General features: G+C 44.0%; 4 non-coding genes across 4 annotated transcripts; all 4 read right to left on the reverse strand.

Annotated features, from left to right (window-relative positions):
* Positions 1-3,515: 3,515 nt before the first annotated feature.
* LOC138570778 (U6 spliceosomal RNA) lies at positions 3,516-3,620 on the reverse strand. The gene has a single exon (XR_011303807.1). It is a non-coding gene; the product is annotated as a U6 spliceosomal RNA (small nuclear RNA).
* A 5,490-nt stretch (positions 3,621-9,110) lies between these two features.
* On the reverse strand, positions 9,111-9,215 carry LOC138570779 (U6 spliceosomal RNA). The gene has a single exon (XR_011303808.1). It is a non-coding gene; the product is annotated as a U6 spliceosomal RNA (small nuclear RNA).
* A 5,472-nt stretch (positions 9,216-14,687) lies between these two features.
* Positions 14,688-14,792, reverse strand: LOC138570830 (U6 spliceosomal RNA). The gene has a single exon (XR_011303854.1). It is a non-coding gene; the product is annotated as a U6 spliceosomal RNA (small nuclear RNA).
* A 5,471-nt stretch (positions 14,793-20,263) lies between these two features.
* LOC138570831 (U6 spliceosomal RNA) lies at positions 20,264-20,368 on the reverse strand. The gene has a single exon (XR_011303855.1). It is a non-coding gene; the product is annotated as a U6 spliceosomal RNA (small nuclear RNA).
* Between the last annotated feature and the right edge of the window lie 2,969 nt (positions 20,369-23,337).

The following is a 23,337-nucleotide window of genomic DNA, read 5'->3' on the forward strand; positions in this document are numbered from 1 at the left end:
TTCACAATGGGACTCTTTGAAGGTTACAGAAATCAAAAAAGAAATCAACCAACTAAAAGCAGCCAAATCCAGAGTACACTGCTCAGCCCCAATTAAAGATAAAGGCCTAGAAGCAAATAAAGCTGTAGTTCAGAGCGATGTTTGCAAATAGCACCTTAAAGCAGTTTACGCTGGCGTGCACAACAATGGGGAAAGTGATAATACTGAATTTGGTCGAATGGGAACCGTGCCACTTCTAAAAGTACAAGTCAAGAAATTGAAGGGGACGGGGCTGTTCATTCAGTCACTAGGACTCACAAGTAAAAGGCTCCTGAGGCATTAGTGTTGAATTTGGCGCAAAATGTATTGTGTTGTTGTTTAATATGTATGAATAATATTTCTGTTCTCCAAATTGCCTGCCGCTGCCCAGGCGTCAGCCCCTATGAACATACAATTTCAATCTTCATCAATAAAGATGAATTAAAAAATAAAGACTTGCAAATTAACAAAGTTTCTGTCCCGTCATGTGCTAAAAATAGTGAATGCTTTACAAATGTACGTGTCATCCTTCAGAGCAGGGGCCAATTCAATGTTCCCATTATCATTCCAATATTAGTACATGTGTTGCTGAGCTACATAGGAATGGATCTGTTAAGAAATTAAACAAAAAGCCTGGAAAAATGTTGAAACAGGTAGGATTTGGACTAACAATAAACTGACTCACAGTCAGATGTGCTATCCCTTGACCCACTGACCCCCTTATCTTTTGTGTAATCCTTTTGCTCTCAGCAGGGCTGTCCATCCAAAGTTCCCTACTTAAAGGGGCTTTCTTATTAAAAAAAAATCCCAGAGCTGTTTTTTATGGCCCACATGCCTCATATCCCGTTGCTCTCGATAAACTCACATCATCTCCCACCAATGCAAGCTGTAAAAGATGTCAAGGGCATAGCCAAGGAAACTAGACGTGGGTCGAAGGTTGAGCAATCGTTAAATCAGCAGCAAAAATAACATTGAAATCAGCCTCAGAATCTCTTAAAGGATGGGTCAACATTGGTTGCTTTCAGGGCGCAATCGGGCAGCCTCTGGTGCTGGCGCCTTAAGGCAAGCGCAAAGGGAGAGCCAACCAAACCATTGATTAGGACCTCTGAACTTTCTGCCTGTGACATAAGGACATTTGATATGGCAAATCATTGACCAAACACCATTTATATGTTGGATGGTATGAAATTAAGAGGCAAACAGCAATACATCAGCATTCTTTTTCTGCCATATTGATCCGGTCCTAAAGGGTTTGGTTTAATGGCAATTATATTTAAAGATAAACAGATTCATGCTGCAGGGTGCTTGCAAATTGACACACCCTCCCCATCACGAAGGCTGGGTGATGCAAGCGTGAGAGCATCACGGCAGACCCATAGACACGAGAAACACTCTATTCCTCTGAGTGCATGTGGGCCCATGGCTGGATCAAGGACAAGGCAAGAACAGGAGCTGGCTTAAGCTGTCAGCACCCAGGCTGCCCCATTGCGTGCTGCAAGCAACAGATGTTGGACCATCCCTTAAGAGATTCTGAGGCTGATTTCAATGTTAACTCTGCTGCTGATTTAAGGATTGCTTAACCTTCGACCCAAGTCTAGTTTGCTTGGCTAAGCCCTGAAAATCTTTTACAGCTTGTATTGGTGGGAGATGATGTGAATTTATAAAGAGCAACGGGATATGAGGCTTGTGTGCCACAAAATGCAGGTCTATGATCTTTTATATGAAAGCCACTTTGGAAAATCCTATTGAGAGCAAAAGGATTACACAAAAGGAAAGGGGGTCAGTGGGTGAAGAGATACAATTAACTGACTCACAGTCAGATGTGCTAAGTCCAAATCCTACCCGTTTCGACATTTTGTCCAGGTTTTTCGTTTCATTTCTTAACAGATCCATTCCTATGTACCTCTGTGCTTTTAACAGAGTTTTCATTGTAAGGGAGGGATATACAGTATGCCTTAAACATTCCTGGGCAGGGAAGACTCTCTGTAAAAGCAAGAGTAGCGTACAGCTTCATAAATAATCAGCAGGACCCTCTAGACCTTCCCCAAAAAACATGAAATGATTTCTCTGCATGTATGTGCGTTGAGCAGCACAAGTCGTTTGCTTAATGCCAGTGGTTAAATGTCACTTTCCCACAGCGCAGAATAAAATCACTTGTACAGGTCCCTTCTGCAAAAGCATTACCGCTGTAGAAAGCAGTGAAAAGGTGAGGCAGTGTGCAGTCACCCCGACCCTTCACGGCCCTGATCGGCCACGATCGGCCAAGGACCTCTCTATGAGAGCTGAGGGTGGAATTTTTCTGGACCTCGGTAACTTAGGGAGACATGGCTAAAGGGTTCCTCAATCAACGGCCCAGCCTTTGCTTTGTGGCCTGTCCGAATATTTCTGTTCTCCAAATTATGTGCCGCTGCTCGGGTGTCATTTGGTGGGATGGAATGACCTCCCAGGAATGATCCTGGCAGATGATTTGCATAGGCACACCCCTTCTCCCTCTCTCTTAGCCCTGCTTTCTGCACAGTAGCAAGTATCTGGGGAAAATATAGTGGTCGAGGTGGTGTAGCAGTAACTAGCAACTCTGAGAAAGTAAATCTGGGGAGCTTGGCGACTTGTGGGGAACAACTGCAGAGCTCAGGTACTTTGTGGCACATGGAGGAGGTCTGTGGGATTTCAGTAAATTAGAGACATGCAACCTGGTCGGGAGTGCTTCAGGTCACCTTTGTTGCATGTTCCAAGCAACTCAACAAAGCATCAACAGGCTGAGATACCAGCCACAGAGCCTCTTTCCACTTGATTAAAAGCCTAAAATCTTTTCCATGTAAAAACATAGCCCCCCCGAATACCATATTTTCTTTGTTTTTTCTCTCTCTCTCTCTCTCTCTCTCTCTCTCTCTCTCTCTCTCCCTCCCTCCTTAACCTTCCCCCTCCCGCCCGCTCTCTTTCTCCCCCCGCCCCCTCCCTCCCCCTCTCCCTCTCACAACCATTTATTTTAAGTTTTCATGCACTGTAGCACATTCTGACAACGGTATTTCACAATGGGACTCTTTGAAAGTTACAGAAATCAAAAAAGAAACCAACCAACTAAAAGCAGCCAAAGCCAGAGTACACTGCTCAGCCCCAATTAAAGATTAAGGCCTAGAAGCAAGTAAAGCTGTAGTTCAGAACAATGTTTGCAAATAGCACCTTAAAGCAGTTTACGCTGGAGTGCACAACAAGGTGGAAACTGATAAAACGGAGTTTGGTAAAATGGGATAAAAAAACAAAAGAAGCGTGCCACTTCTAAAAGTACAAGTCAAGAAATTGAAGGAGAGGGGGCTGTTCATTCAGTCAATAGGACTCACAAGTAAAAGGCTCCTGAGGCATGAGTGTTGAATTTGGCGCAAAATGTATTGTGTTGTCGTGTAATATGTATGAACATACAATTTCAATCTTCATTAAAAAAACATGTATTAAAAAATAAAGACTTGCAAATTAAGAAAGTTTCTGTCCTGTCATGTGCCAAAAATAGTGAATGCTTTACGAATGTGCGTGTCATCCTTTAGAGCAGGGGACAATTTAATGTTCACATTATCATTCCAATATTAGTACATGTGTTGCTGAAGCAAGTGCAAAGGGAGAGTCAATCAAACCATTGATTAGGACATCTAGTCAAAGGTTTGCCATACCAAATGTCCTTATGTCAGAGGGTAGAAAGTCCAAACACCATTTAAATATCGGGTGGTATGAAATGAAGAGGGAAACAACAATGAATAAGCATTCTTTGCTGCTGTATTGATCTGGTCCTAAAGGGTTTGGTTTAATGCCAATTATATTTGAAGATATACAGATTCATGCTCCAGGGTGCTTGCAAAATGACACCCCTCCCCATCACAATGGCTGGGTGATGCAAGCCTGAGAGCATCACAATAGACCCATAGACATGAGAAAAACTCTGTACCACTGAGTGTATGTGGGCCCATGGCTGTATCAAGGACAAGGCAACAACAGGAAGTGGCTTAAGGCATCAGTGCCAGAAGCTGTCCGATTGAGCCCTGTAAGCAATAGATGTTGGACCATCCTTGAAGAGATTCTGAGGCTGATTTCAATGTTAACTTTACTGCTGATTTAAGGATTGCTGAACCTTCGACCCACGTCTAGTTTGCTCGGATAAGGCCTGGAAATCTTTTACAGCTTGTATTGGGGGGAGATTATGTGAGTTTATCAAGAGCAACGGGATATGAGGCATGTGTGCCACAAAAAGCAGGTCTAGGATTTTTTATAAGAAAGCCGCTTTAAGAAGAGAACTTTGGACAACCCTACTGAGAGCAAAAGTATTACACAAAAGGTAAGGGGGTCAGTGGGTCAACGGATAGCACATTTGACTGTGAGTCCGTCTTTTGTAAGTCCAAATACTACCTGGTTCGACATTTTCCAGGCTTTTTGTTTCATTTCTTAACAGATCCATTCCTATGTACCTCTGTGCTTTCAACAGAGTTTTCATTGTAAGGGAGGGACATACAATATGCCTTAAACATTCCTGGGCAGGGAAGACTCTATGTAAAAGAAAGAGTAGCAGACAGTTTAATAAATCATCAGCAGGACCCTCTAGATCTTCCCCAAAAAACATAACATTATTTCTCTGCATGTATGTGTGTTGAACAGCGCAAGTAGTTTGACATTTATCCACTGACATTAACCACTTTCCCACAGCGCAGAACAAAATCACTTGTACTGGCCCCTTCTGCAAAAGCATTACCACTGTAGAAAGCAGTGAAAAGGTGAGGCAGTGTGCAGTCACCCCCGACCCTTTACTCCCCTGATCGGCCACGATCGGCCAAGGACCTCTCTATGAGAGCTGAGGGTGGAATTTTTCTGGACCTCGGTAACTTAGGGAGGCATGGCTAAAGGGATCCTCAATCAACGGCCCAACCTTTGCTTTGTGGCCTGTCCGTATATGTCTGTTCTCCAAATTACCTGCCGCTGCCCAGGTGTCAGCTGGTAAGATGGAATGACCTGCCAGGTAGGATCCTGGCAGATGATTTGCATAGGCAAACCCCCTCTCCCTCTTTATTAGCCCTGCTTACTCCACAGTAGCAAGTATCTGGGGAAAATATAGTGGTCGAGGTGGGGTAGCAGTCACTAGCAACTTTGAGAAAGTAAATCTGGGGTGCTTTGCGACTTGTGGGGAACTACAGAGCTCAGTGCCCAGAACTTTGTGGCACAGGGAGGAGGTCTGTGGGATTTCAGTAACTTGGAGACATGCAACCTGGTTGGGAGTGCTTCAGGTCTCCTTCCTTGCATGTTCCAAGCAACTCAACAAAGCATCAACAGGCAGAGCCATTTCCACTTGATTAAAAGCCTAAAATCTTTTCCATGTAAAAACATAGCCCCCCAACCCCCGAATACCATATTTTCTTTGTTTCCTCTCTCTCTGTCTCTCTCTTTCTCTCCCTTCCTCCTTCCCTCCCTCCTTCCTCCCTCCCGCCCGCTCTCTTTCTCCCCCCGCCCCCTCCCTCCCCCTCTCCCTCTCCCTCTCACAACCATTTATTTTAAGTTTTCATGCACTGTAGCATATTCTGACAATGGTATTTCACAATGGGACTCTTTGAAGGTTACAGAAATCAAAAAAGAAATCAACCAACTAAAAGCAGCCAAATCCAGAGTACACTGCTCAGCCCCAATTAAAGATAAAGGCCTAGAAGCAAATAAAGCTGTAGTTCAGAGCGATGTTTGCAAATAGCACCTTAAAGCAGTTTACGCTGGCGTGCACAACAATGGGGAAAGTGATAATACTGAATTTGGTCGAATGGGAACCGTGCCACTTCTAAAAGTACAAGTCAAGAAATTGAAGGGGACGGGGCTGTTCATTCAGTCACTAGGACTCACAAGTAAAAGGCTCCTGAGGCATTAGTGTTGAATTTGGCGCAAAATGTATTGTGTTGTTGTTTAATATGTATGAATAATATTTCTGTTCTCCAAATTGCCTGCCGCTGCCCAGGCGTCAGCCCCTATGAACATACAATTTCAATCTTCATCAATAAAGATGAATTAAAAAATAAAGACTTGCAAATTAACAAAGTTTCTGTCCCGTCATGTGCTAAAAATAGTGAATGCTTTACAAATGTACGTGTCATCCTTCAGAGCAGGGGCCAATTCAATGTTCCCATTATCATTCCAATATTAGTACATGTGTTGCTGAGCTACATAGGAATGGATCTGTTAAGAAATTAAACAAAAAGCCTGGAAAAATGTTGAAACAGGTAGGATTTGGACTAACAATAAACTGACTCACAGTCAGATGTGCTATCCCTTGACCCACTGACCCCCTTATCTTTTGTGTAATCCTTTTGCTCTCAGCAGGGCTGTCCATCCAAAGTTCCCTACTTAAAGGGGCTTTCTTATTAAAAAAAAATCCCAGAGCTGTTTTTTATGGCCCACATGCCTCATATCCCGTTGCTCTCGATAAACTCACATCATCTCCCACCAATGCAAGCTGTAAAAGATGTCAAGGGCATAGCCAAGGAAACTAGACGTGGGTCGAAGGTTGAGCAATCGTTAAATCAGCAGCAAAAATAACATTGAAATCAGCCTCAGAATCTCTTAAAGGATGGGTCAACATTGGTTGCTTTCAGGGCGCAATCGGGCAGCCTCTGGTGCTGGCGCCTTAAGGCAAGCGCAAAGGGAGAGCCAACCAAACCATTGATTAGGACCTCTGAACTTTCTGCCTGTGACATAAGGACATTTGATATGGCAAATCATTGACCAAACACCATTTATATGTTGGATGGTATGAAATTAAGAGGCAAACAGCAATACATCAGCATTCTTTTTCTGCCATATTGATCCGGTCCTAAAGGGTTTGGTTTAATGGCAATTATATTTAAAGATAAACAGATTCATGCTGCAGGGTGCTTGCAAATTGACACACCCTCCCCATCACGAAGGCTGGGTGATGCAAGCGTGAGAGCATCACGGCAGACCCATAGACACGAGAAACACTCTATTCCTCTGAGTGCATGTGGGCCCATGGCTGGATCAAGGACAAGGCAAGAACAGGAGCTGGCTTAAGCTGTCAGCACCCAGGCTGCCCCATTGCGTGCTGCAAGCAACAGATGTTGGACCATCCCTTAAGAGATTCTGAGGCTGATTTCAATGTTAACTCTGCTGCTGATTTAAGGATTGCTTAACCTTCGACCCAAGTCTAGTTTGCTTGGCTAAGCCCTGAAAATCTTTTACAGCTTGTATTGGTGGGAGATGATGTGAATTTATAAAGAGCAACGGGATATGAGGCTTGTGTGCCACAAAATGCAGGTCTATGATCTTTTATATGAAAGCCACTTTGGAAAATCCTATTGAGAGCAAAAGGATTACACAAAAGGAAAGGGGGTCAGTGGGTGAAGAGATACAATTAACTGACTCACAGTCAGATGTGCTAAGTCCAAATCCTACCCGTTTCGACATTTTGTCCAGGTTTTTCGTTTCATTTCTTAACAGATCCATTCCTATGTACCTCTGTGCTTTTAACAGAGTTTTCATTGTAAGGGAGGGATATACAGTATGCCTTAAACATTCCTGGGCAGGGAAGACTCTCTGTAAAAGCAAGAGTAGCGTACAGCTTCATAAATAATCAGCAGGACCCTCTAGACCTTCCCCAAAAAACATGAAATGATTTCTCTGCATGTATGTGCGTTGAGCAGCGCAAGTCGTTTGCTTAATGCCAGTGGTTAAATGTCACTTTCCCACAGCGCAGAATAAAATCACTTGTACAGGTCCCTTCTGCAAAAGCATTACCGCTGTAGAAAGCAGTGAAAAGGTGAGGCAGTGTGCAGTCACCCCGACCCTTCACGGCCCTGATCGGCCACGATCGGCCAAGGACCTCTCTATGAGAGCTGAGGGTGGAATTTTTCTGGACCTCGGTAACTTAGGGAGACATGGCTAAAGGGTTCCTCAATCAACGGCCCAGCCTTTGCTTTGTGGCCTGTCCGAATATTTCTGTTCTCCAAATTATGTGCCGCTGCTCGGGTGTCATTTGGTGGGATGGAATGACCTCCCAGGAATGATCCTGGCAGATGATTTGCATAGGCACACCCCTTCTCCCTCTCTCTTAGCCCTGCTTTCTGCACAGTAGCAAGTATCTGGGGAAAATATAGTGGTCGAGGTGGGGTAGCAGTAACTAGCAACTCTGAGAAAGTAAATCTGGGGAGCTTGGCGACTTGTGGGGAACAACTGCAGAGCTCAGGTACTTTGTGGCACACGGAGGAGGTCTGTGGGATTTCAGTAAATTAGAGACATGCAACCTGGTCGGGAGTGCTTCAGGTCACCTTTGTTGCATGTTCCAAGCAACTCAACAAAGCATCAACAGGCTGAGATACCAGCCACAGAGCCTCTTTCCACTTGATTAAAAGCCTAAAATCTTTTCCATGTAAAAACATAGCCCCCCCGAATACCATATTTTCTTTGTTTTTTCTCTCTCTCTCTCTCTCTCTCTCTCTCTCTCTCTCTCTCTCTCTCTCTCTCTCCCTCCCTCCTTAACCTTCCCCCTCCCGCCCGCTCTCTTTCTCCCCCCGCCCCCTCCCTCCCCCTCTCCCTCTCACAACCATTTATTTTAAGTTTTCATGCACTGTAGCACATTCTGACAACGGTATTTCACAATGGGACTCTTTGAAAGTTACAGAAATCAAAAAAGAAACCAACCAACTAAAAGCAGCCAAAGCCAGAGTACACTGCTCAGCCCCAATTAAAGATTAAGGCCTAGAAGCAAGTAAAGCTGTAGTTCAGAACAATGTTTGCAAATAGCACCTTAAAGCAGTTTACGCTGGAGTGCACAACAAGGTGGAAACTGATAAAACGGAGTTTGGTAAAATGGGATAAAAAAACAAAAGAAGCTTGCCACTTCTAAAAGTACAAGTCAAGAAATTGAAGGAGAGGGGGCTGTTCATTCAGTCAATAGGACTCACAAGTAAAAGGCTCCTGAGGCATGAGTGTTGAATTTGGCGCAAAATGTAGTGTGTTGTCGTGTAATATGTATGAACATACAATTTCAATCTTCATTAAAAAAACATGTATTAAAAAATAAAGACTTGCAAATTAAGAAAGTTTCTGTCCTGTCATGTGCCAAAAATAGTGAATGCTTTACGAATGTGCGTGTCATCCTTTAGAGCAGGGGACAATTTAATGTTCACATTATCATTCCAATATTAGTACATGTGTTGCTGAAGCAAGTGCAAAGGGAGAGTCAATCAAACCATTGATTAGGACATCTAGTCAAAGGTTTGCCATACCAAATGTCCTTATGTCAGAGGGTAGAAAGTCCAAACACCATTTAAATATCGGGTGGTATGAAATGAAGAGGGAAACAACAATGAATAAGCATTCTTTGCTGCTGTATTGATCTGGTCCTAAAGGGTTTGGTTTAATGCCAATTATATTTGAAGATATACAGATTCATGCTCCAGGGTGCTTGCAAAATGACACCCCTCCCCATCACAATGGCTGGGTGATGCAAGCCTGAGAGCATCACAATAGACCCATAGACATGAGAAAAACTCTGTACCACTGAGTGTATGTGGGCCCATGGCTGTATCAAGGACAAGGCAACAACAGGAAGTGGCTTAAGGCATCAGTGCCAGAAGCTGTCCGATTGAGCCCTGTAAGCAATAGATGTTGGACCATCCTTGAAGAGATTCTGAGGCTGATTTCAATGTTAACTTTACTGCTGATTTAAGGATTGCTGAACCTTCGACCCACGTCTAGTTTGCTCGGATAAGGCCTGGAAATCTTTTACAGCTTGTATTGGGGGGAGATGATGTGAGTTTATCAAGAGCAACGGGATATGAGGCATGTGTGCCACAAAAAGCAGGTCTAGGATTTTTTATAAGAAAGCCGCTTTAAGAAGAGAACTTTGGACAACCCTACTGAGAGCAAAAGTATTACACAAAAGGTAAGGGGGTCAGTGGGTCAACGGATAGCACATTTGACTGTGAGTCCGTCTTTTGTAAGTCCAAATACTACCTGGTTCGACATTTTCCAGGCTTTTTGTTTCATTTCTTAACAGATCCATTCCTATGTACCTCTGTGCTTTCAACAGAGTTTTCATTGTAAGGGAGGGACATACAATATGCCTTAAACATTCCTGGGCAGGGAAGACTCTATGTAAAAGAAAGAGTAGCAGACAGTTTAATAAATCATCAGCAGGACCCTCTAGATCTTCCCCAAAAAACATAACATTATTTCTCTGCATGTATGTGTGTTGAACAGCGCAAGTAGTTTGACATTTATCCACTGACATTAACCACTTTCCCACAGCGCAGAACAAAATCACTTGTACTGGCCCCTTCTGCAAAAGCATTACCACTGTAGAAAGCAGTGAAAAGGTGAGGCAGTGTGCAGTCACCCCCGACCCTTTACTCCCCTGATCGGCCACGATCGGCCAAGGACCTCTCTATGAGAGCTGAGGGTGGAATTTTTCTGGACCTCGGTAACTTAGGGAGGCATGGCTAAAGGGATCCTCAATCAACGGCCCAACCTTTGCTTTGTGGCCTGTCCGTATATGTCTGTTCTCCAAATTACCTGCTGCTGCCCAGGTGTCAGCTGGTAAGATGGAATGACCTGCCAGGTAGGATCCTGGCAGATGATTTGCATAGGCAAACCCCCTCTCCCTCTTTATTAGCCCTGCTTACTCCACAGTAGCAAGTATCTGGGGAAAATATAGTGGTCGAGGTGGGGTAGCAGTCACTAGCAACTTTGAGAAAGTAAATCTGGGGTGCTTTGCGACTTGTGGGGAACTACAGAGCTCAGTGCCCAGAACTTTGTGGCACAGGGAGGAGGTCTGTGGGATTTCAGTAACTTGGAGACATGCAACCTGGTTGGGAGTGCTTCAGGTCTCCTTCCTTGCATGTTCCAAGCAACTCAACAAAGCATCAACAGGCTGAGATACCAGCCACAGAGCCATTTCCACTTGATTAAAAGCCTAAAATCTTTTCCATGTAAAAACATAGCCCCCCAACCCCCGAATACCATATTTTCTTTGTTTCCTCTCTCTCTGTCTCTCTCTCTCTCTCCCTTCCTCCTTCCCTCCCTCCTTCCTCCCTCCCGCCCGCTCTCTTTCTCCCCCCGCCCCCTCCCTCCCCCTCTCCCTCTCCCTCTCACAACCATTTATTTTAAGTTTTCATGCACTGTAGCATATTCTGACAATGGTATTTCATAATGGGACTCTTTGAAGGTTACAGAAATCAAAAAAGAAATCAACCAACTAAAAGCAGCCAAATCCAGAGTACACTGCTCAGCCCCAATTAAAGATAAAGGCCTAGAAGCAAATAAAGCTGTAGTTCAGAGCGATGTTTGCAAATAGCACCTTAAAGCAGTTTACGCTGGCGTGCACAACAATGGGGAAAGTGATAATACTGAATTTGGTCGAATGGGAACCGTGCTACTTCTAAAAGTACAAGTCAAGAAATTGAAGGGGACGGGGCTGTTCATTCAGTCACTAGGACTCACAAGTAAAAGGCTCCTGAGGCATTAGTGTTGAATTTGGCGCAAAATGTATTGTGTTGTTGTTTAATATGTATGAATAATATTTCTGTTCTCCAAATTGCCTGCCGCTGCCCAGGCGTCAGCCCCTATGAACATACAATTTCAATCTTCATCAAAAAAGATGAATTAAAAAATAAAGACTTGCAAATTAACAAAGTTTCTGTCCCGTCATGTGCTAAAAATAGTGAATGCTTTACAAATGTACGTGTCATCCTTCAGAGCAGGGGCCAATTCAATGTTCCCATTATCATTCCAATATTAGTACATGTGTTGCTGAGCTACATAGGAATGGATCTGTTAAGAAATTAAACAAAAAGCCTGGGAAAATGTTGAAACAGGTAGGATTTGGACTAACAATAAACTGACTCACAGTCAGATGTGCTATCCCTTGACCCACTGACCCCCTTATCTTTTGTGTAATCCTTTTGCTCTCAGCAGGGCTGTCCATCCAAAGTTCCCTACTTAAAGGGGCTTTCTTATTAAAAAAAAATCCCAGAGCTGTTTTTTATGGCCCACATGCCTCATATCCCGTTGCTCTCGATAAACTCACATCATCTCCCACCAATGCAAGCTGTAAAAGATGTCAAGGGCATAGCCAAGGAAACTAGACGTGGGTCGAAGGTTGAGCAATCGTTAAATCAGCAGCAAAAATAACATTGAAATCAGCCTCAGAATCTCTTAAAGGATGGGTCAACATTGGTTGCTTTCAGGGCGCAATCGGGCAGCCTCTGGTGCTGGCGCCTTAAGGCAAGCGCAAAGGGAGAGCCAACCAAACCATTGATTAGGACCTCTGAACTTTCTGCCTGTGACATAAGGACATTTGATATGGCAAATCATTGACCAAACACCATTTATATGTTGGATGGTATGAAATTAAGAGGCAAACAGCAATACATCAGCATTCTTTTTCTGCCGTATTGATCCGGTCCTAAAGGGTTTGGTTTAATGGCAATTATATTTAAAGATAAACAGATTCATGCTGCAGGGTGCTTGCAAATTGACACACCCTCCCCATCACGAAGGCTGGGTGATGCAAGCGTGAGAGCATCACGGCAGACCCATAGACACGAGAAACACTCTATTCCCCTGAGTGCATGTGGGCCCATGGCTGGATCAAGGACAAGGCAAGAACAGGAGCTGGCTTAAGCTGTCAGCACCCAGGCTGCCCCCATTGCGTGCTGCAAGCAACAGATGTTGGACCATCCTTTAAGAGATTCTGAGGCTGATTTCAATGTTAACTCTGCTGCTGATTTAAGGATTGCTTAACCTTCGACCCGAGTCTAGTTTGCTTGGCTAAGCCCTGAAAATCTTTTACAGCTTGTATTGGTGGGAGATGATGTGAATTTATAAAGAGCAACGGGATATGAGGCTTGTGTGCCACAAAATGCAGGTCTATGATCTTTTATATGAAAGCCACTTTGGAAAATCCTATTGAGAGCAAAAGGATTACACAAAAGGAAAGGGGGTCAGTGGGTGAAGAGATACAATTAACTGACTCACAGTCAGATGTGCTAAATCCAAATCCTACCCGTTTCGACATTTTGTCCAGGTTTTTCGTTTCATTTCTTAACAGATCCATTCCTATGTACCTCTGTGCTTTTAAGAGAGTTTTCATTGTAAGGGAGGGATATACAGTATGCCTTAAACATTCCTGGGCAGGGAAGACTCTCTGTAAAAGCAAGAGTAGCGTACAGCTTCATAAATAATCAGCAGGACCCTCTAGACCTTCCCCAAAAAACATGAAATGATTTCTCTGCATGTATGTGCGTTGAGCAGCGCAAGTCGTTTGCTTAATGCCAGTGGTTAAATGTCACTTTCCCACAGCGCAGAATAAAATCACTTGTACAGGTCCCTTCTGCAAAAGCATTACCGCTGTAGAAAGCAGTGAAAAGGTGAGGCAGTGTGCAGTCACCCCGACCCTTCACGGCCCTGATCGGCCACGATCGGCCAAGGACCTCTCTATGAGAGCTGAGGGTGGAATTTTTCTGGACCTCGGTAACTTAGGGAGACATGGCTAAAGGGTTCCTCAATCAACGGCCCAGCCTTTGCTTTGTGGCCTGTCCGAATATTTCTGTTCTCCAAATTATGTGCCGCTGCTCGGGTGTCATTTGGTGGGATGGAATGACCTCCCAGGAATGATCCTGGCAGATGATTTGCATAGGCACACCCCTTCTCCCTCTCTCTTAGCCCTGCTTTCTGCACAGTAGCAAGTATCTGGGGAAAATATAGTGGTCGAGGTAGGGTAGCAGTAACTAGCAACTCTGAGAAAGTAAATCTGGGGAGCTTGGCGACTTGTGGGGAACAACTGCAGAGCTCAGGTACTTTGTGGCACACGGAGGAGGTCTGTGGGATTTCAGTAAATTAGAGACATGCAACCTGGTCGGGAGTGCTTCAGGTCACCTTTGTTGCATGTTCCAAGCAACTCAACAAAGCATCAACAGGCTGAGATACCAGCCACAGAGCCTCTTTCCACTTGATTAAAAGCCTAAAATCTTTTCCATGTAAAAACATAGCCCCCCCCGAATACCATATTTTCTTTGTTTTTTCTCTCTCTCTCTCTCTCTCTCTCCCTCCCTCCTTAACCTTCCCCCCTCCTGCCCGCTCTCTTTCTCCCCCCGCCCCCTCCCTCCCCCTCTCACAACCATTTATTTTAAGTTTTCATGCACTGTAGCACATTCTGACAACGGTATTTCACAATGGGACTCTTTGAAAGTTACAGAAATCAAAAAAGAAACCAACCAACTAAAAGCAGCCAAAGCCAGAGTACACTGCTCAGCCCCAATTAAAGATTAAGGCCTAGAAGCAAGTAAAGCTGTAGTTCAGAACAATGTTTGCAAATAGCACCTTAAAGCAGTTTACGCTGGAGTGCACAACAAGGTGGAAACTGATAATACCGAGTTTGGTAAAATGGGATAAAAAAACAAAAGAAGCGTGCCACTTCTAAAAGTACAAGTCAAGAAATTGAAGGAGAGGGGGCTGTTCATTCAGTCAATAGGACTCACAAGTAAAAGGCTCCTGAGGCATGAGTGTTGAATTTGGCGCAAAATGTATTGTGTTGTCGTGTAATATGTATGAACATACAATTTCAATCTTCATTAAAAAAACATGTATTAAAAAATAAAGACTTGCAAATTAAGAAAGTTTCTGTCCTGTCATGTGCCAAAAATAGTGAATGCTTTACGAATGTGCGTGTCATCCTTTAGAGCAGGGGACAATTAAATGTTCACATTATCATTCCAATATTAGTACATGTGTTGCTGAAGCAAGTGCAAAGGGAGAGTCAATCAAACCATTGATTAGGACATCTAGTCAAAGGTTTGCCATACCAAATGTCCTTATGTCAGAGGGTAGAAAGTCCAAACACCATTTAAATATCGGGTGGTATGAAATGAAGAGGGAAACAACAATGAATAAGCATTCTTTGCTGCTGTATTGATCTGGTCCTAAAGGGTTTGGTTTAATGCCAATTATATTTGAAGATATACAGATTCATGCTCCAGGGTGCTTGCAAAATGACACCCCTCCCCATCACAATGGCTGGGTGATGCAAGCCTGAGAGCATCACAATAGACCCATAGACTTGAGAAAAACTCTGTACCACTGAGTGTATGTGGGCCCATGGCTGTATCAAGGACAAGGCAACAACAGGAAGTGGCTTAAGGCATCAGTGCCAGAAGCTGTCCGATTGAGCCCTGTAAGCAATAGATGTGGGACCATCCTTGAAGAGATTCTGAGGCTGATTTCAATGTTAACTTTACTGCTGATTTAAGGATTGCTGAACCTTCGACCCACGTCTAGTTTGCTCGGATAAGGCCTGGAAATCTTTTACAGCTTGTATTGGGGGGAGATGATGTGAGTTTATCAAGAGCAACGGGATATGAGGCATGTGTGCCACAAAAAGCAGGTCTAGGATTTTTTATAAGAAAGCCGCTTTAAGAAGAGAACTTTGGACAACCCTACTGAGAGCAAAAGTATTACACAAAAGGTAAGGGGGTCAGTGGGTCAACGGATAGCACATTTGACTGTGAGTCCGTCTTTTGTAAGTCCAAATACTACCTGGTTCGACATTTTCCAGGCTTTTTGTTTCATTTCTTAACAGATCCATTCCTATGTACCTCTGTGCTTTCAACAGAGTTTTCATTGTAAGGGAGGGACATACAATATGCCTTAAACATTCCTGGGCAGGGAAGACTCTATGTAAAAGAAAGAGTAGCAGACAGTTTAATAAATCATCAGCAGGACCCTCTAGATCTTCCCCAAAAAACATAACATTATTTCTCTGCATGTATGTGTGTTGAACAGCGCAAGTAGTTTGACATTTATCCACTGACATTAACCACTTTCCCACAGCGCAGAACAAAATCACTTGTACTGGCCCCTTCTGCAAAAGCATTACCACTGTAGAAAGCAGTGAAAAGGTGAGGCAGTGTGCAGTCACCCCCGACCCTTTACTCCCCTGATCGGCCACGATCGGCCAAGGACCTCTCTATGAGAGCTGAGGGTGGAATTTTTCTGGACCTCGGTAACTTAGGGAGGCATGGCTAAAGGGATCCTCAATCAACGGCCCAACCTTTGCTTTGTGGCCTGTCCGTATATGTCTGTTCTCCAAATTACCTGCTGCTGCCCAGGTGTCAGCTGGTAAGATGGAATGACCTGCCAGGTAGGATCCTGGCAGATGATTTGCATAGGCAAACCCCCTCTCCCTCTTTATTAGCCCTGCTTACTCCACAGTAGCAAGTATCTGGGGAAAATATAGTGGTCGAGGTGGGGTAGCAGTCACTAGCAACTTTGAGAAAGTAAATCTGGGGTGCTTTGCGACTTGTGGGGAACTACAGAGCTCAGTGCCCAGAACTTTGTGGCACAGGGAGGAGGTCTGTGGGATTTCAGTAACTTGGAGACATGCAACCTGGTTGGGAGTGCTTCAGGTCTCCTTCCTTGCATGTTCCAAGCAACTCAACAAAGCATCAACAGGCTGAGATACCAGCCACAGAGCCATTTCCACTTGATTAAAAGCCTAAAATCTTTTCCATGTAAAAACATAGCCCCCCAACCCCCGAATACCATATTTTCTTTGTTTCCTCTCTCTCTGTCTCTCTCTCTCTCTCCCTTCCTCCTTCCCTCCCTCCTTCCTCCCTCCCGCCCGCTCTCTTTCTCCCCCCGCCCCCTCCCTCCCCCTCTCCCTCTCCCTCTCACAACCATTTATTTTAAGTTTTCATGCACTGTAGCATATTCTGACAATGGTATTTCATAATGGGACTCTTTGAAGGTTACAGAAATCAAAAAAGAAATCAACCAACTAAAAGCAGCCAAATCCAGAGTACACTGCTCAGCCCCAATTAAAGATAAAGGCCTAGAAGCAAATAAAGCTGTAGTTCAGAGCGATGTTTGCAAATAGCACCTTAAAGCAGTTTACGCTGGCGTGCACAACAATGGGGAAAGTGATAATACTGAATTTGGTCGAATGGGAACCGTGCTACTTCTAAAAGTACAAGTCAAGAAATTGAAGGGGACGGGGCTGTTCATTCAGTCACTAGGACTCACAAGTAAAAGGCTCCTGAGGCATTAGTGTTGAATTTGGCGCAAAATGTATTGTGTTGTTGTTTAATATGTATGAATAATATTTCTGTTCTCCAAATTGCCTGCCGCTGCCCAGGCGTCAGCCCCTATGAACATACAATTTCAATCTTCATCAAAAAAGATGAATTAAAAAATAAAGACTTGCAAATTAACAAAGTTTCTGTCCCGTCATGTGCTAAAAATAGTGAATGCTTTACAAATGTACGTGTCATCCTTCAGAGCAGGGGCCAATTCAATGTTCCCATTATCATTCCAATATTAGTACATGTGTTGCTGAGCTACATAGGAATGGATCTGTTAAGAAATTAAACAAAAAGCCTGGGAAAATGTTGAAACAGGTAGGATTTGGACTAACAATAAACTGACTCACAGTCAGATGTGCTATCCCTTGACCCACTGACCCCCTTATCTTTTGTGTAATCCTTTTGCTCTCAGCAGGGCTGTCCATCCAAAGTTCCCTACTTAAAGGGGCTTTCTTATTAAAAAAAAATCCCAGAGCTGTTTTTTATGGCCCACATGCCTCATATCCCGTTGCTCTCGATAAACTCACATCATCTCCCACCAATGCAAGCTGTAAAAGATGTCAAGGGCATAGCCAAGGAAACTAGACGTGGGTCGAAGGTTGAGCAATCGTTAAATCAGCAGCAAAAATAACATTGAAATCAGCCTCAGAATCTCTTAAAGGATGGGTCAACATTGGTTGCTTTCAGGGCGCAATCGGGCAGCCTCTGGTGCTGGCGCCTTAAGGCAAGCGCAAAGGGAGAGCCAACCAAACCATTGATTAGGACCTCTGAACTTTCTGCCTGTGACATAAGGACATTTGATATGGCAAATCATTGACCAAACACCATTTATATGTTGGATGGTATGAAATTAAGAGGCAAACAGCAATACATCAGCATTCTTTTTCTGCCGTATTGATCCGGTCCTAAAGGGTTTGGTTTAATGGCAATTATATTTAAAGATAAACAGATTCATGCTGCAGGGTGCTTGCAAATTGACACACCCTCCCCATCACGAAGGCTGGGTGATGCAAGCGTGAGAGCATCACGGCAGACCCATAGACACGAGAAACACTCTATTCCCCTGAGTGCATGTGGGCCCATGGCTGGATCAAGGACAAGGCAAGAACAGGAGCTGGCTTAAGCTGTCAGCACCCAGGCTGCCCCATTGCGTGCTGCAAGCAACAGATGTTGGACCATCCTTTAAGAGATTCTGAGGCTGATTTCAATGTTAACTCTGCTGCTGATTTAAGGATTGCTTAACCTTCGACCCGAGTCTAGTTTGCTTGGCTAAGCCCTGAAAATCTTTTACAGCTTGTATTGGTGGGAGATGATGTGAATTTATAAAGAGCAACGGGATATGAGGCTTGTGTGCCACAAAATGCAGGTCTATGATCTTTTATATGAAAGCCACTTTGGAAAATCCTATTGAGAGCAAAAGGATTACACAAAAGGAAAGGGGGTCAGTGGGTGAAGAGATACAATTAACTGACTCACAGTCAGATGTGCTAAGTCCAAATCCTACCCGTTTCGACATTTTGTCCAGGTTTTTCGTTTCATTTCTTAACAGATCCATTCCTATGTACCTCTGTGCTTTTAAGAGAGTTTTCATTGTAAGGGAGGGATATACAGTATGCCTTAAACATTCCTGGGCAGGGAAGACTCTCTGTAAAAGCAAGAGTAGCGTACAGCTTCATAAATAATCAGCAGGACCCTCTAGACCTTCCCCAAAAAACATGAAATGATTTCTCTGCATGTATGTGCGTTGAGCAGCGCAAGTCGTTTGCTTAATGCCAGTGGTTAAATGTCACTTTCCCACAGCGCAGAATAAAATCACTTGTACAGGTCCCTTCTGCAAAAGCATTACCGCTGTAGAAAGCAGTGAAAAGGTGAGGCAGTGTGCAGTCACCCCGACCCTTCACGGCCCTGATCGGCCACGATCGGCCAAGGACCTCTCTATGAGAGCTGAGGGTGGAATTTTTCTGGACCTCGGTAACTTAGGGAGACATGGCTAAAGGGTTCCTCAATCAACGGCCCAGCCTTTGCTTTGTGGCCTGTCCGAATATTTCTTTTCTCCAAATTATGTGCCGCTGCTCGGGTGTCATTTGGTGGGATGGAATGACCTCCCAGGAATGATCCTGGCAGATGATTTGCATAGGCACACCCCTTCTCCCTCTCTCTTAGCCCTGCTTTCTGCACAGTAGCAAGTATCTGGGGAAAATATAGTGGTCGAGGTAGGGTAGCAGTAACTAGCAACTCTGAGAAAGTAAATCTGGGGAGCTTGGCGACTTGTGGGGAACAACTGCAGAGCTCAGGTACTTTGTGGCACACGGAGGAGGTCTGTGGGATTTCAGTAAATTAGAGACATGCAACCTGGTCGGGAGTGCTTCAGGTCACCTTTGTTGCATGTTCCAAGCAACTCAACAAAGCATCAACAGGCTGAGATACCAGCCACAGAGCCTCTTTCCACTTGATTAAAAGCCTAAAATCTTTTCCATGTAAAAACATAGCCCCCCCCGAATACCATATTTTCTTTGTTTTTTCTCTCTCTCTCTCTCTCTCTCTCCCTCCCTCCTTAACCTTCCCCCCTCCTGCCCGCTCTCTTTCTCCCCCCGCCCCCTCCCTCCCCCTCTCACAACCATTTATTTTAAGTTTTCATGCACTGTAGCACATTCTGACAACGGTATTTCACAATGGGACTCTTTGAAAGTTACAGAAATCAAAAAAGAAACCAACCAACTAAAAGCAGCCAAAGCCAGAGTACACTGCTCAGCCCCAATTAAAGATTAAGGCCTAGAAGCAAGTAAAGCTGTAGTTCAGAACAATGTTTGCAAATAGCACCTTAAAGCAGTTTACGCTGGAGTGCACAACAAGGTGGAAACTGATAATACCGAGTTTGGTAAAATGGGATAAAAAAACAAAAGAAGCGTGCCACTTCTAAAAGTACAAGTCAAGAAATTGAAGGAGAGGGGGCTGTTCATTCAGTCAATAGGACTCACAAGTAAAAGGCTCCTGAGGCATGAGTGTTGAATTTGGCGCAAAATGTATTGTGTTGTCGTGTAATATGTATGAACATACAATTTCAATCTTCATTAAAAAAACATGTATTAAAAAATAAAGACTTGCAAATTAAGAAAGTTTCTGTCCTGTCATGTGCCAAAAATAGTGAATGCTTTACGAATGTGCGTGTCATCCTTTAGAGCAGGGGACAATTAAATGTTCACATTATCATTCCAATATTAGTACATGTGTTGCTGAAGCAAGTGCAAAGGGAGAGTCAATCAAACCATTGATTAGGACATCTAGTCAAAGGTTTGCCATACCAAATGTCCTTATGTCAGAGGGTAGAAAGTCCAAACACCATTTAAATATCGGGTGGTATGAAATGAAGAGGGAAACAACAATGAATAAGCATTCTTTGCTGCTGTATTGATCTGGTCCTAAAGGGTTTGGTTTAATGCCAATTATATTTGAAGATATACAGATTCATGCTCCAGGGTGCTTGCAAAATGACACCCCTCCCCATCACAATGGCTGGGTGATGCAAGCCTGAGAGCATCACAATAGACCCATAGACTTGAGAAAAACTCTGTACCACTGAGTGTATGTGGGCCCATGGCTGTATCAAGGACAAGGCAACAACAGGAAGTGGCTTAAGGCATCAGTGCCAGAAGCTGTCCGATTGAGCCCTGTAAGCAATAGATGTGGGACCATCCTTGAAGAGATTCTGAGGCTGATTTCAATGTTAACTTTACTGCTGATTTAAGGATTGCTGAACCTTCGACCCACGTCTAGTTTGCTCGGATAAGGCCTGGAAATCTTTTACAGCTTGTATTGGGGGGAGATGATGTGAGTTTATCAAGAGCAACGGGATATGAGGCATGTGTGCCACAAAAAGCAGGTCTAGGATTTTTTATAAGAAAGCCGCTTTAAGAAGAGAACTTTGGACAACCCTACTGAGAGCAAAAGTATTACACAAAAGGTAAGGGGGTCAGTGGGTCAACGGATAGCACATTTGACTGTGAGTCCGTCTTTTGTAAGTCCAAATACTACCTGGTTCGACATTTTCCAGGCTTTTTGTTTCATTTCTTAACAGATCCATTCCTATGTACCTCTGTGCTTTCAACAGAGTTTTCATTGTAAGGGAGGGACATACAATATGCCTTAAACATTCCTGGGCAGGGAAGACTCTATGTAAAAGAAAGAGTAGCAGACAGTTTAATAAATCATCAGCAGGACCCTCTAGATCTTCCCCAAAAAACATAACATTATTTCTCTGCATGTATGTGTGTTGAACAGCGCAAGTAGTTTGACATTTATCCACTGACATTAACCACTTTCCCACAGCGCAGAACAAAATCACTTGTACTGGCCCCTTCTGCAAAAGCATTACCACTGTAGAAAGCAGTGAAAAGGTGAGGCAGTGTGCAGTCACCCCCGACCCTTTACTCCCCTGATCGGCCACGATCGGCCAAGGACCTCTCTATGAGAGCTGAGGGTGGAATTTTTCTGGACCTCGGTAACTTAGGGAGGCATGGCTAAAGGGATCCTCAATCAACGGCCCAACCTTTGCTTTGTGGCCTGTCCGTATATGTCTGTTCTCCAAATTACCTGCTGCTGCCCAGGTGTCAGCTGGTAAGATGGAATGACCTGCCAGGTAGGATCCTGGCAGATGATTTGCATAGGCAAACCCCCTCTCCCTCTTTATTAGCCCTGCTTACTCCACAGTAGCAAGTATCTGGGGAAAATATAGTGGTCGAGGTGGGGTAGCAGTCACTAGCAACTTTGAGAAAGTAAATCTGGGGTGCTTTGCGACTTGTGGGGAACTACAGAGCTCAGTGCCCAGAACTTTGTGGCACAGGGAGGAGGTCTGTGGGATTTCAGTAACTTGGAGACATGCAACCTGGTTGGGAGTGCTTCAGGTCTCCTTCCTTGCATGTTCCAAGCAACTCAACAAAGCATCAACAGGCTGAGATACCAGCCACAGAGCCATTTCCACTTGATTAAAAGCCTAAAATCTTTTCCATGTAAAAACATAGCCCCCCAACCCCCGAATACCATATTTTCTTTGTTTCCTCTCTCTCTGTCTCTCTCTCTCTCTCCCTTCCTCCTTCCCTCCCTCCTTCCTCCCTCCCGCCCGCTCTCTTTCTCCCCCCGCCCCCTCCCTCCCCCTCTCCCTCTCCCTCTCACAACCATTTATTTTAAGTTTTCATGCACTGTAGCATATTCTGACAATGGTATTTCATAATGGGACTCTTTGAAGGTTACAGAAATCAAAAAAGAAATCAACCAACTAAAAGCAGCCAAATCCAGAGTACACTGCTCAGCCCCAATTAAAGATAAAGGCCTAGAAGCAAATAAAGCTGTAGTTCAGAGCGATGTTTGCAAATAGCACCTTAAAGCAGTTTACGCTGGCGTGCACAACAATGGGGAAAGTGATAATACTGAATTTGGTCGAATGGGAACCGTGCTACTTCTAAAAGTACAAGTCAAGAAATTGAAGGGGACGGGGCTGTTCATTCAGTCACTAGGACTCACAAGTAAAAGGCTCCTGAGGCATTAGTGTTGAATTTGGCGCAAAATGTATTGTGTTGTTGTTTAATATGTATGAATAATATTTCTGTTCTCCAAATTGCCTGCCGCTGCCCAGGCGTCAGCCCCTATGAACATACAATTTCAATCTTCATCAAAAAAGATGAATTAAAAAATAAAGACTTGCAAATTAACAAAGTTTCTGTCCCGTCATGTGCTAAAAATAGTGAATGCTTTACAAATGTACGTGTCATCCTTCAGAGCAGGGGCCAATTCAATGTTCCCATTATCATTCCAATATTAGTACATGTGTTGCTGAGCTACATAGGAATGGATCTGTTAAGAAATTAAACAAAAAGCCTGGGAAAATGTTGAAACAGGTAGGATTTGGACTAACAATAAACTGACTCACAGTCAGATGTGCTATCCCTTGACCCACTGACCCCCTTATCTTTTGTGTAATCCTTTTGCTCTCAGCAGGGCTGTCCATCCAAAGTTCCCTACTTAAAGGGGCTTTCTTATTAAAAAAAAATCCCAGAGCTGTTTTTTATGGCCCACATGCCTCATATCCCGTTGCTCTCGATAAACTCACATCATCTCCCACCAATGCAAGCTGTAAAAGATGTCAAGGGCATAGCCAAGGAAACTAGACGTGGGTCGACGGTTGAGCAATCGTTAAATCAGCAGCAAAAATAACATT

This window comes from Ambystoma mexicanum, chromosome 2q, assembly GCF_040938575.1.
Source record: "Ambystoma mexicanum isolate Mex_15411 chromosome 2q, UKY_AmexF1_1, whole genome shotgun sequence".
In the NCBI taxonomy this organism is placed as follows: Eukaryota; Metazoa; Chordata; class Amphibia; order Caudata; family Ambystomatidae; genus Ambystoma; species Ambystoma mexicanum.